We start from the raw sequence: 12,106 nt of genomic DNA on the forward strand, positions 1-12,106 counted from the left end.
ACAGTAACAGAATGAAAATCTCTTCTGCAGTACATCAGCTGGTATTTTATATTTTTTCCCCCTCTCCAACCACAACAACCCACTTTGTCATGTTGGTTCGTAAACAAGGAGTCATCAACTATACAGGTGTTCCAACTACGGTTTGTAACACATCTCAATCACTCGTCTGTATTTGTATTCGGTATTACCGGTGAGATCTTAACGCTTACTAATACTTGTTATACTTTCTTGACTTACTGTGCCTACAGCTGCCATAACCCTATATAAGATGTGTGCTGGAGATATTGTTGTCATGATTGAAAGTGTGGCATAGGCTGCATAAGTTTGGGAAGATTAGTGGTTCTCCCCACCTTATAACACCATTAGATAAATATTTGCTGAAATATAGATAGTGGGTGACATTGCCCTTGTAGAGCCATTTCCCTAAATAGCATACCACTGTTCGTTCTTAAGTCCCCACAAGTGGGTAGTCCTTAGCATGAGAGTGGATCAGATCTGGAGAGTGGGTGGACACCCACAAAGGAGTTCTCAAAAGGTCCCCAAAACAATTCCCAAGGAAGTGGTGGTAACCAATCCCAGTCTGATCCTAATAAGTAGGGGTTCTTTGATCACAATTTAGGGAGGTTTGTACCCCTAATGTACAGAGTGCTATACACATGGGCACAACAAGGGTGACTCCAAATGTCCCAAGAGAGCACAGTACCGCACCGGTGGGCAGATACCTGTGTTGGTGTGTGTAGCGCTCGTGAAGGAGGTAGTGGTATTAGCTTTAGGGGACAGACAGACGTGACCCTAGTCTCCCTGCGGGATAAAGAAATGCCCCTATGCCTTTAAGTACCTCAAAGTATAGGCAGTGGGTCACAATTAATGGGACCTGAGTGGAGGATCTGTGCGGCACAGGAGCTAGCATGACAACTGTTAAGTGTCAGCTGGTCCATCATGTCGTAGTCACCAACAATTGTGAGAGGCATCTACCTGTTGCTCTGGTTTCTTTTGAGTGGAGTGGGTGTCTCAGGTTCTCTGAAAGTTGCTGTGAGCCCTGCAATGCCTGATGATTGTTAGTTAGGCAATGACCTGGAGCATACTACTTGGAGTTTTTTTTTTTTAAAACAGATTTTATTGATTGCATGGTAGACACATGTCAAGTAACGCTTTGAAAGCCAGAGACAATCACCAGAAGCAAATTATAAATCACAGTTACATGCAATTATTTTCATATAAGGTCAAACAGTTGTAAAAAGAAAAACAGGATCATAATCCCCGCCCTGTCCTAAGCTGCGCAAGGTCTGTGGAGCAGTGCCGCACTAGTGTTTGATAAATGCGGGATATCCTCTTGTCCGGTAATTCTCCCATAAAGACCTTGGCTTCGGTGGGACTAAATTCGGGTAACTCTTCCACCCCCTGAAGATATGGAGTAAGTGCATGTCTGAATTACAGATATTTATAGAATTGGGTACGCGGCATCTCGAATTACTCCCGCAAAGTATCAAAGGACTTGAGTGCACACCCCGACATAACGTCGCCTAGAGAGGAGATACCTATCGCATCCCAACCTCGAAAGCCCACCAGGGCAGCGAGCTGAGGCAATCTACCATTCCGCCACAAAGGGGTTTCCAACGTTAGGACATTCCACCATCCAATCCTACGCAGGGCCTGCCGCCAAACCTGAAAGACTACCTGCGTAATGGACGGTAGGGACCTCCTGAGGGATGCCGAGTATAGGAGCATATGTAAAGAGGCAGTACCCATCAGGGCTCGTTCCACCATATATGCAGGATCCCTCCTGTCTGCAACCACCAGTCGTTCAGAACCAGGATGTGGGATGCCTGGTAGTATGACATGACGTCCGATGTGGCAAGTCCTTCCGTGTATGTGGAGCAAAAGCAAGTCCGCAAGGCCACTCGCACAGCGCCCCCCTCCCACAGAAAGCCACTCAACGCTGTGTTAAGGCGCCAAAACCAATCTTGTGGGATCAACACCGGGTGATTTCGTAGTTGATAAAGCAGACGTGGGAGCGCCACCATCCTAAAGATGGCGGATTTACCATGTATGGAGAGCGGCATTCTGGCCCAAGTCTTGAGGTCCTCCCGTATGCGGTCCCACACCGGGGTAATATTACGCTCCCGGGCTAGGGACGCATCCTCCTTCATATACACTCCCAAGTACTTTACTCCATCAGCGGTCACCTGAATCTCATTGGCCCACTCTCCTACCGGCTGCGGACCCCCCAGAGACCAGAGGGTAGACTTTCCGGGGTTCATGTAGAGGTCCGACGTTTCGCCAAAGATTTGTAGTATTCGCAGAATGCGAGATCCAGAGCGCTCAAGATCAGTGGGGAAAAACAGCACATCATCCGCGTACATAGCTATCCTATCAGCCACATCGGTCGACCACTGAAAGCATTTTAGTTGAGCGTCAATCCGTACCCACGCCGCAAGGGGTTCCATCGCCAGTGCAAATAGGTACGGGGAGAGGGGGCAACCCTGTCTCGTCCCCCGGCGGATACTAAAGGAGCGGGAGATCCCTCCGCCCACTTGCACCGCAGCCGTGAGATCCGTGTACAAGAGCCGTACATAAGTTAGCAATCGGGGCCCAAGATTCAAACGCCCCAATAGGGCAAATAAATACGTCCAACTCAGGGAATCAAACGCCCTATCCATGTCTGCCAGCAGCAATGCAGCCGGTTCTCCCAACCCTCACCAGGCCGAAATCGCAACCTGAGCTCGCCTGATATTATGCCGAGTGGCGCGTTGTGGCATAAAGCCAGCTTGGTCCGGATGAACCAATTCAGTAATGTGGGGCTTGAGTCTATTAGCGAGGGCCTTCGCTAATATCTTGGCCTCGGTGTTAAGCAACGAGATCGGGCGATAGAACTCATGTCTCTCCGGTGGCCGCCCCGGCTTCTGGAAAACAACTACCTCTGTGTGTCTCCAATCCAGGGGGAGTGCACCACTCTCACATGCCTCCTCATTGACCGGCCGGAAGTGGGGGGTCAGCTGCGTCGCATATTGTTTAAAGAATTCGCTCGGGAACCCATTCGGACCTGGTGCCTTACCCGGGTTCAGTTCGCCCAGAGCCATGGCCAGCTCTTCATCCGACAATGGCCGGTCCAACACCTCAAGAACTTCATCCGTGACGGCCCTCGGAGGGAGGTCATCTATGAACCGCTGCACCATCTCTGCCTCTAAGCACTCCCGGGGTGCATATAGGGTCTCATAATACGAGGCAAAACTACGCTTTTCCCTACGTGCCGCCGCGCACCATGAGATATCGATTTCCCGCAGCGCAGGTTTCATGGTTTCCCACAACACCGCCGGGGACTCCACCATGCCCTCGTTTGTGGACGGATAGTGCGCAAGTTTGCGAGTCACGTGAGCGTGATAAGGGCCCTGCATTAATTGCCACGGCGACATACGCCACCTGAACAGCTGCCTGGTGCGACCAGTGTCCAGCACAACATAGACCGGAGAGTGATCTGACAGTGCCCATGGTAGAATCTCCACTGACAGAACCTTATTGGCCATTACGCATGGAACAAAGATGTAGTCTAGCCGCGAGAACGAGTCTCGTGCCGAGGAAAAGTACGTATATTCCCTACGCGCCCCGTGTTTGTATCTCCAGGAGTCGACCCAGTCCAACCCCGTGGCCATTGCCTTCAACCGGGTTGCCTGCCCTTCCCTCTCCTCCACCCTACCAGCACCAGCAGTGCTCCGCCATCTGTCCCACGAAACCTCCATGACGTCGTTCCAGTCCCCCCCTACCACAGACAGGGCAGTGGGCATGTCCACCCAAAGAGAGATCAACTTCTCCACCAGAGCCCACTGTAGGGGGGGCGGCGCATACACACTGCCAATGACTACCACCTCGCCCCCAATCTCCCCTTGTAAGAACACATACCTGCCCTGTGCGTCCACCCATGTGCGTCTATGATTAAAGGGGACCCTACGATGTATGAGAATGGCCACTCCTCGTGACCCCCTCGTGAAACCAGAGTGGAAGGCCTGGGTGAAACCATTTCGCTGCAAGCAAAGCGCCTTGGTGCCTAACAGGTGAGTTTCTTGCAACAACAGGATATCAGTTCCCCTTTTCTTTGCCCAGGCAAACACAGCTCCCCTCTTTACCTTGTCCAGCATCACTCGCACATTCCAACTCAGCAGGCGTGTCCCGCAAGGGCCTAGCCGTGATCCCCCACTATCCGACAACATTTGCGGAAAAGCCTATGAGTAGTGCACAGCCCACTGCGGGCGGCAGTGGCAGTTCCAATCACAGAACGGAAGCAGCATATTGCGCGCAACCTCCCCCCTTGAACTAGAACAATCCCAAGCCCCATCAACTCCCCCCCCACCCGCACCTCCCAAACACGGAAGCACCTGTCGTGGTCGGAGCGTGATCTCGGCCCCAACAGGGAGCTTGGGAACACCCCCTCCAATGGATCCCCAAATCACAGCCCATGTAGAACTAGGCTGTCGTCCCCTCCCTGTCCCAGAGCAAGCATGGCCTCCAGCCAAAGCCAGAACGCCCTGGTCAATGTTATCAAGCAAAGTGTAGAGCAAATGTCAGTTCCCTCTACATTCAGGGCACATCCTCGTGAGCCTCCTGCGAGTCCTCATCTTGATGTGTCTTTGATCTTGATTGAGAGCCGCGACTCGAGCGTGATCTGCCACGGTGCTTTCGTTGATTCTTGGCGCCCCTACCAGAAGGGCCCCCGGCTGAGGAGTCAGACTCTCCGCCCCCTGCTGTGTTGACGCGTACCTTGACAGTTCCGTCCGTCCAACAAAATACGTCCTCCGGTGTGTCAAAGAAGAAGGTGCGGGGCTGAAATACGAACCGCAACCGTGCTGGATAAAGTAGAGCATAGGGTAACTTTAAGCCTCGGAGGCGAGCCTTGGCTGCAGTGAACGACTGTCTTTGTTGTTGGACCAACTTTGTATAGTCCTAGAAAATGAGGATGTTGGAGTTCTCAAACGTAAGTTGACCCTTGAGTCTCGCCTGTTTCAGAATAGCGTCCCTGTCAGCATAATTCAGTAATTTAGCAATCATGGGTCGAGGGCGCTCTTCCGGCGGAGGTTACTGCGTCAGCGCCCGATGAGCCCTTTCCACAACAAAGCAGCGGGACAGAGTGTCGGCTGGCATCCATCCCTCAAGCCATTGTGTCAGGAAACGCTCCGCATTACCCTTTTCGCAATCTTCTGGAAATCCTAGGAAGCGAAGGTTGCTGCACCTGGCACGTCCCTCCGCATCCTCAGCTCTTGATACCAGACCCTTCTGTATTCTTTCCAGGGCAACAACCCTCTTTTTTAGGGTAGTCATATCGTCCTTGACTGCAGATATGCGCGTTTCTGTGCCTGTTATGCGTTCCACGGCGTTTCGCAAGTCCTGCCGGAGTAGCATAACATATGAGCCCACAGCCCCGATTTTAGCGTCCAGGACATCTCTGGACTGCGTGATCGCAGCCAGGAGCGCAGCATTATCCGGCACCTGAGCCTGTGCCCCCTTAGAGCCGGTGGCTTCAGTAAATTTGTCAATAGGGCCCTGTTTGCCCTGTGTTCCACCTCCACCACGCGTCATGATGTCTTCGGGTCTCCGCCGACACTTCCCAGTACTGTCGCTCACCGCTAGCTGCTCGTTGATGGGATGATAGTATGGGCCTTCGAGCCCGTATCGACGTCCGCAGGTTGTAGCGCTGCTCCCCAGTCGGCTCTCGAAGATGTCTGGCCGGTAGCGGCAGCTCCGCTATGGCTCACACAAGAAAGAGGAAAAATCTCTAGTGACACAAGTCATTAGACCCTGCTCACACTACCTATGGCAGATATCCATCTGCCTCTGTAAACACAAAATTCTTAAATGCTTAACATACTTCTCTAGATTTTAATCTTAAATGAATCATTTCTTCGTTGACAATTTATCTGTGCAGATACATGTTAATAAAACAATCAGTATTGTTTAGTTATGTTCTAGACAATGCAATTACTATCCAAACAAAAAGTGAAAAATAAATTCAAACAAATACATAATCAAATCCCAATGCATTTCGGGAGAATATCCCTTCGTCAGGGGAGCTGAAAAAAATAAAGTGATGATCATTTTAGAAGACGTCATACAGCACTGACAGTACATTTTTAAATGAATTACATCACGTAATGCTTAATTCATCAACAACTCTTATAATTCATGGCCTATCAAAAATACATACATATGCAGTAATACACGAGAAAAAATAGTACAACAGCATTTCCTGAATTATTTTGTGAGTGAGAACATAAATTGTGGTCAAACCGAACTCATAAATTTAATAAGATGTTAAACTATCTAATGTTTTCTATGGACCTACTTTAAGCTGTAATTTAATCTGAAATTGAATGAAATAGGGCTCAGGTGTGGTTGAGCGAACCTCTTACCATGAATTTGACTGAAACAGACTGGGCAATAAGCTTGCTGACGATTGCGACGCTTGACTTCTGCATGTAAAAAAGTAGTGAAATTAATTAAAGTGACTATTCTGACTTTGAAAGTGTGAAACTGCTAATAATAAATCCCAAAAAGGCGTTCCTTCGTGGTTTGAAAAAATGAGTATTCTGTGGGTAACCAAAGGTAGCCGATGACTGCTAACCCTTATAATCGGCGTGGTCTTCCTTCAAGATATACACTGTGTAACAGTAAATAGGAAGGTAGGGTTAACCTATGTTTCCTATTTCTGGCTGGACGTACGATAACTAAAGTGGGCATACAACCTACCATTAATCTGGGGCTCTGAACAAATAGTTGAAACAAGCAGCACTTCCAGACGGTCCTGATAGTGTCGATGTGAAAAGGAATCTTGTAAAATCACATACTGGTAAGGCGCTACGCAATGCCTGTTAATAGAACTGAAACAAACAAGAAGAAAAACGTGCAAGATGCATGGCTACTCAAAATTAAATATCGAGTGAGATTAATCAAAGGCATACATTTAAAAAGAAAATGTACCTGCAAAATGCAGAAAAGAGCAGAAAAACCCCCAAAGTTTTCCTCCAGTGATGTTGCGCTGAAGCGAAGTGTATTTCAACTAACAGAAAGTTGCTGTGCGAAGCTAGGTGAAAAATAGACAAACGCAAAAATTAGAATTGAACCCCGGATCCCGAACTTATCTGTTTCCGAAGTTCTTGGAAATGTACCTGTAGACGGAGGTGGTGAGACCTTGATGTTGGAGTCAGGTTTTCGTCAGGTCTTAATATCGAAATCGGAAAAACAACAAGCGTCGGAACGCGGGTGAATGTTAAAAGACGGACTGCGGAAGTGGTCTATTTATTGTAAATATCGTGGGAAGAATACGAACAAACAAACAAGCTGTTCAAACTATGACCAATGAGGTTAAAGGAATATCTATTTCGATGTAAATAAATGTAATGATATGATGAAATACTCGTGGTTGTGTCACCACAAAGAATATTTATCAAGTTTGCAATTCAAGCGATCTCTAAAAAACGGGAACCACAAAAATAATAGAAATAAAGAACGGACTATGTTAGAGTGACTCCATCGAAGTGGAGCAGAAAATTCCACCATGTCAGAAGTGCCGATTGATGTCTTGAATCATGATTAAAAAAATGTTAATATGGGATAAAGGAAATAAGAATTAAAGAAATGGGACAGTTTAAGGAGAAAATAGTACACTAATTGAAGAAGTTAAAGCGTCGTTCTTGAGCAAAAGTCTGAGATAACATGTTCTAGAAAAATGAATTCCTATACTAGCCAAATAGAAAATTGAAAGGTCTTAGAGATGCAAAAATAAATGCAGAAATGGCCCTCAAAGTAAACACGCTAACACAAAGGAAATTACATTCGAAGGACAAACTGGTTGGAGAAAATGCCTGAAATAAGAAAAGTATACATGGAGGCGAGTGTGATATTAAACAAAAGCTTATTAGTGAATAACCTGAGGGAAAATGCTTATGATATAATTGTTAATGCTGATTTTGCTAATACCTGCATATGTGAGATTTAGAGTCGCTGCCTATTACTCTCAAAATTCTTTTAGTGTGGCTAAACGCGTTCCATCTAGAGCAATTCATTTGCGTTCTCTGTAGATACCAAATTTTATGGTTACTTGTAATTATTAGTGTAACACTGATGTGACAGTATAGACATGGAAACAGGAGTTATACTTGAGAATTACAAAAAACATGCCATATCTATTCTGTCATTCAAACCCTTTGGCGCTAGAGTTTGTAAAAAGTCTATCCACCATAGCTCTCTCTGAGATAACCATTTTTCATTGTTCCGATCTGACAAAATTTGAATCTGTTCTAGAACCTGGAATCTGAGTTGTGGAATGGTGTGTTTCATTTCTGTCCAATGTGAAACCAAGCTGGATGTTAACGTTTTATTTCTTATTCGGCTTTTGTGTTCTGTGATTCTTACTTTGACTTTGCGTTCGGTTTTCCCTACGTAAAATTTGCCACACGGGCATTTGATGGTGTAAATAACTTGAGCTGAATTGCAGTCAGTCCGTTATCTTAATTTGATTCTTTTGAGGATGAACTATGAACGTTCCTTCCGTGACATTGTTGCAGTGGGTGCAATTATAGCATTTCTTCATTCCTGGATTGACTTGAGATGATCCTGATTCTTTTTTTGGTCGGTCGACTAGCTAATGAAGGTTAGTATTTCTAGTGTGAGCAAAAAGGGGTTTATTTGCAAATATGCCATGAAAGTCATCCTCATTTTGCAGTAACTCCCATCTTGTGTTGATAATTTTCTTAATTTCTTTAGATTGCAATGAAAATTTGCTTACAAATACTTGTCTGTCTTTTTTGTCTTCGCTTTGATTTGTATCAGTTCTTGTCTTTGTAATACTGCCACTCTGTTTTCTGCTGTTTGTACAACTTCTTTAGGATATTCCCGTTCCTCAAATCTTTGTCTTAGTAGCTCAATTTCCTGATTGAGTGCTAGTTCATTAGACGATATCTGTTTAATTCGTACTAGTTGGGAGTACGGTAAGTTGCGCAACAAATTCCCTGGGCGAAAACTGTCGTAGGCTAAAGTGTTGTTTCTGTCTGTTGGTTTATGATAAACTGTAGTTTCAATCTTGTTCTGTTGTAATTGAACTAATACATCCAGATATGGTACTTCCTGATTGTTGGTGGTGTAAGTAAATTGGATTTGCGGGTTTATAGTATTTAGTTCTTGTATTTTTTCAATCAGTAATGATTGCAGACCCTTCCATAGTAAGAATATGTCATAGATAAATCGTTTATAGAAAACAATATGTGTTTTCCAGGTGTTTTCCGTGAGAATGAAATCATGTTCGAACTTTGCCATGTATGTATTAGCAAAAGAAGGGGCCCCCGAAAACCCCATGGAGGTACCACTGATTTGCAAAAAATAGTAATTCTTCCATCTGAAATACGAGTGACGTAGGCAAAATTGGAGTAATTCCAGGATGAACACTTTGTTGGCTTCAATTTGTGATGTTTGTAACAGTGCCCATTCACACACGTCTAATCCTTCTGATAGGGTAATTGAAGTATACAATGATGTCACATCAATAGTACACAATGTAATGTTCATGTCATCCAGGTTCAGTGTTTCTAAAGATTGCAAGAAATGTGCTGTATCTCTCACATACGATATCCACCCTTGAACAAAGATTTAAAGAAACTCGTCGATGTATTTTCCAAGAGGCTCAAACAATGACCCACAGCCGCTGACTATGTGTCTCATTGGAGGATCAGTTCCATGCTTATGAATTTTGGGGAGCATGTAAAATTCCGGACAACGAGGGTGTTTGGTGGTCATACATTTTTTGGTATTTTTGGCAGTCCCCGGTCCCCGGACAATCCCTGGGGCGCCAGAGGGTCCCCTCAAGAGACTCCCCAAAGGGCACCATCCCGGGGAGAAGCAGCAGGATATGGGCTAAGAAGAAATCCAGCCCCATCTTCCCAACTGGCGGACTTTGCCGTAGGGTGAACTTTGAACTTTCCATCCATCAGACTGGTAACAGGCCGGACGGCCCAGCTTTACTTTTGTCTCTACTGTGATCACGAATAATATATATGTATATTTTGTTTTATTAAAGGTTAAAAGGAATGTAATGTTTGCTGCCGCGAGTTAGCGGTCTAGTTAGTTGTGCACCCAGGGGTGCGCATACGCGGGCGAGTTACGTCACGCGTTATACTATAAAATAAACGGGGCGTGGCCGGCGGAAGAGTCCGGACCACACGGTTACACTAACTGGTATCCCGAGTCTTATTTCTGCCACAGCGCTCACAATACCACGCACATGCGGCCCCAAGACTCAACACCACCTAGACCGACAGGCCCATAAACAGACACAAATAATTATCCCATATAATGTCCTGCTGTCTCGAGTCCGGGTGACAGCAGAGCAGCAGCTGAAAGGAAAGTCACCAGGGTCACTGATGTCTGCTGTACCCAGTGCGGGCTAACAATACCACGTGACACGAGGGCAGTAGTTTCAGCTTCATGGATGCTCAGGGCCGGCCCGCCCGTCCAGCACCAAATTATCTTCTGACTCACTCATGGACCGGACATTAACCCTACCCTCTGTCCTGGGCACAGGCTTCTCTACTGTGCAGTTCTGGGGTCAGGAGAGGTGAGCTGCAGCTCTTGGTACTTCAGCACCTCATGCAGGTCTGTACACAGACGTACTGCACACACGGTAACCGGCACTAACTGCCCTGATGCTCTGTATTATCTCACTGCACAGGATTGACCCGTGCAGTGCAATTCAGTCATTTTCCTCTGTTACTATGTGTAGCCCATGTTATTCGCTAAAGGGCATCTGACTGTTAACTAACGAGAAAATGTTTGGGAATTCGCTGATATTCACGGCCTAAACTACTTGACAAAAGTAACGTTGTGAATAAATGCAGAAATACATGTATGGCAATTTACTGTTATCACGAAAACATGCAAAGATTACAGGTTGTACTCACAATGTGAATTGTGTGAAGACAAGATAAACTAAACAAGCGGCACTGAAAGCGATCGCTATTGTCAAACAAGCTCGGAACTCCGCCTCACCACAATTAAATATTAACAACAAGGGGTGGTGAGGGACAGAGTCTCTGAATTAAACAGAATACTCTCACCCAGTCAAGAGATCAGGGCTAGATCCAACACCGTTTTTTAGCTCACTGCACCATCCCAGTTTCAGAACCTGGCTGTATGCAAATTAGTCTGTTCCTGTCCCAGTGCATGATGGGAACAGGGCAAACCAAACTACAAAAGCCAATTCTTTCACTGGGAAGGAAACAAGCTACCGGGGACCGGTTTCTGGCATTTCAGCCTCTTCGGCCCGGCTTGCTTGAATCCTGATGGTGCAATGAGCAAGGGACTCACATCTGAGTATACCCTTCCACGCTTAGGGTGGACAAAAATATTAACAACAAGGGGTGGTGAGGGACAGAGTCTCTGAATTAAACAGAATACTCTCACCCAGTCAAGAGATCAGGGCTAGATCCAACACCGTTTTTTAGCTCACTGCACCATCCCAGTTTCAGAACCTGGCTGTATGCAAATTAGTCTGTTCCTGTCCCAGTGCATGATGGGAACAGGGCAAACCAAACTACAAAAGCCAATTCTTTCACTGGGAAGGAAACAAGCTACCGGGGACCGGTTTCTGGCATTTCAGCCTCTTCGGCCCGGCTTGCTTGAATCCTGATGGTGCAATGAGCAAGGGACTCACATCTGAGTATACCCTTCCACGCTTAGGGTGGACAAAAATATTAACAACAAGGGGTGGTGAGGGACAGAGTCTCTGAATTAAACAGAATACTCTCACCCAGTCAAGAGATCAGGGCTAGATCCAACACCGTTTTTTAGCTCACTGCACCATCCCAGTTTCAGAACCTGGCTGTATGCAAATTAGTCTGTTCCTGTCCCAGTGCATGATGGGAACAGGGCAAACCAAACTACAAAAGCCAATTCTTTCACTGGGAAGGAAACAAGCTACCGGGGACCGGTTTCTGGCATTTCAGCCTCTTCGGCCCGGCTTGCTTGAATCCTGATGGTGCAATGAGCAAGGGACTCACATCTGAGTATACCCTTCCACGCTTAGGGTGGACAAAAATATTAACAACAAGGGGTGGTGAGGGACAGAGTC

This window comes from Lissotriton vulgaris, unplaced genomic scaffold (assembly GCF_964263255.1).
Source record: "Lissotriton vulgaris unplaced genomic scaffold, aLisVul1.2 SCAFFOLD_927, whole genome shotgun sequence".
NCBI lineage: Eukaryota > Metazoa > Chordata > Amphibia > Caudata > Salamandridae > Lissotriton > Lissotriton vulgaris.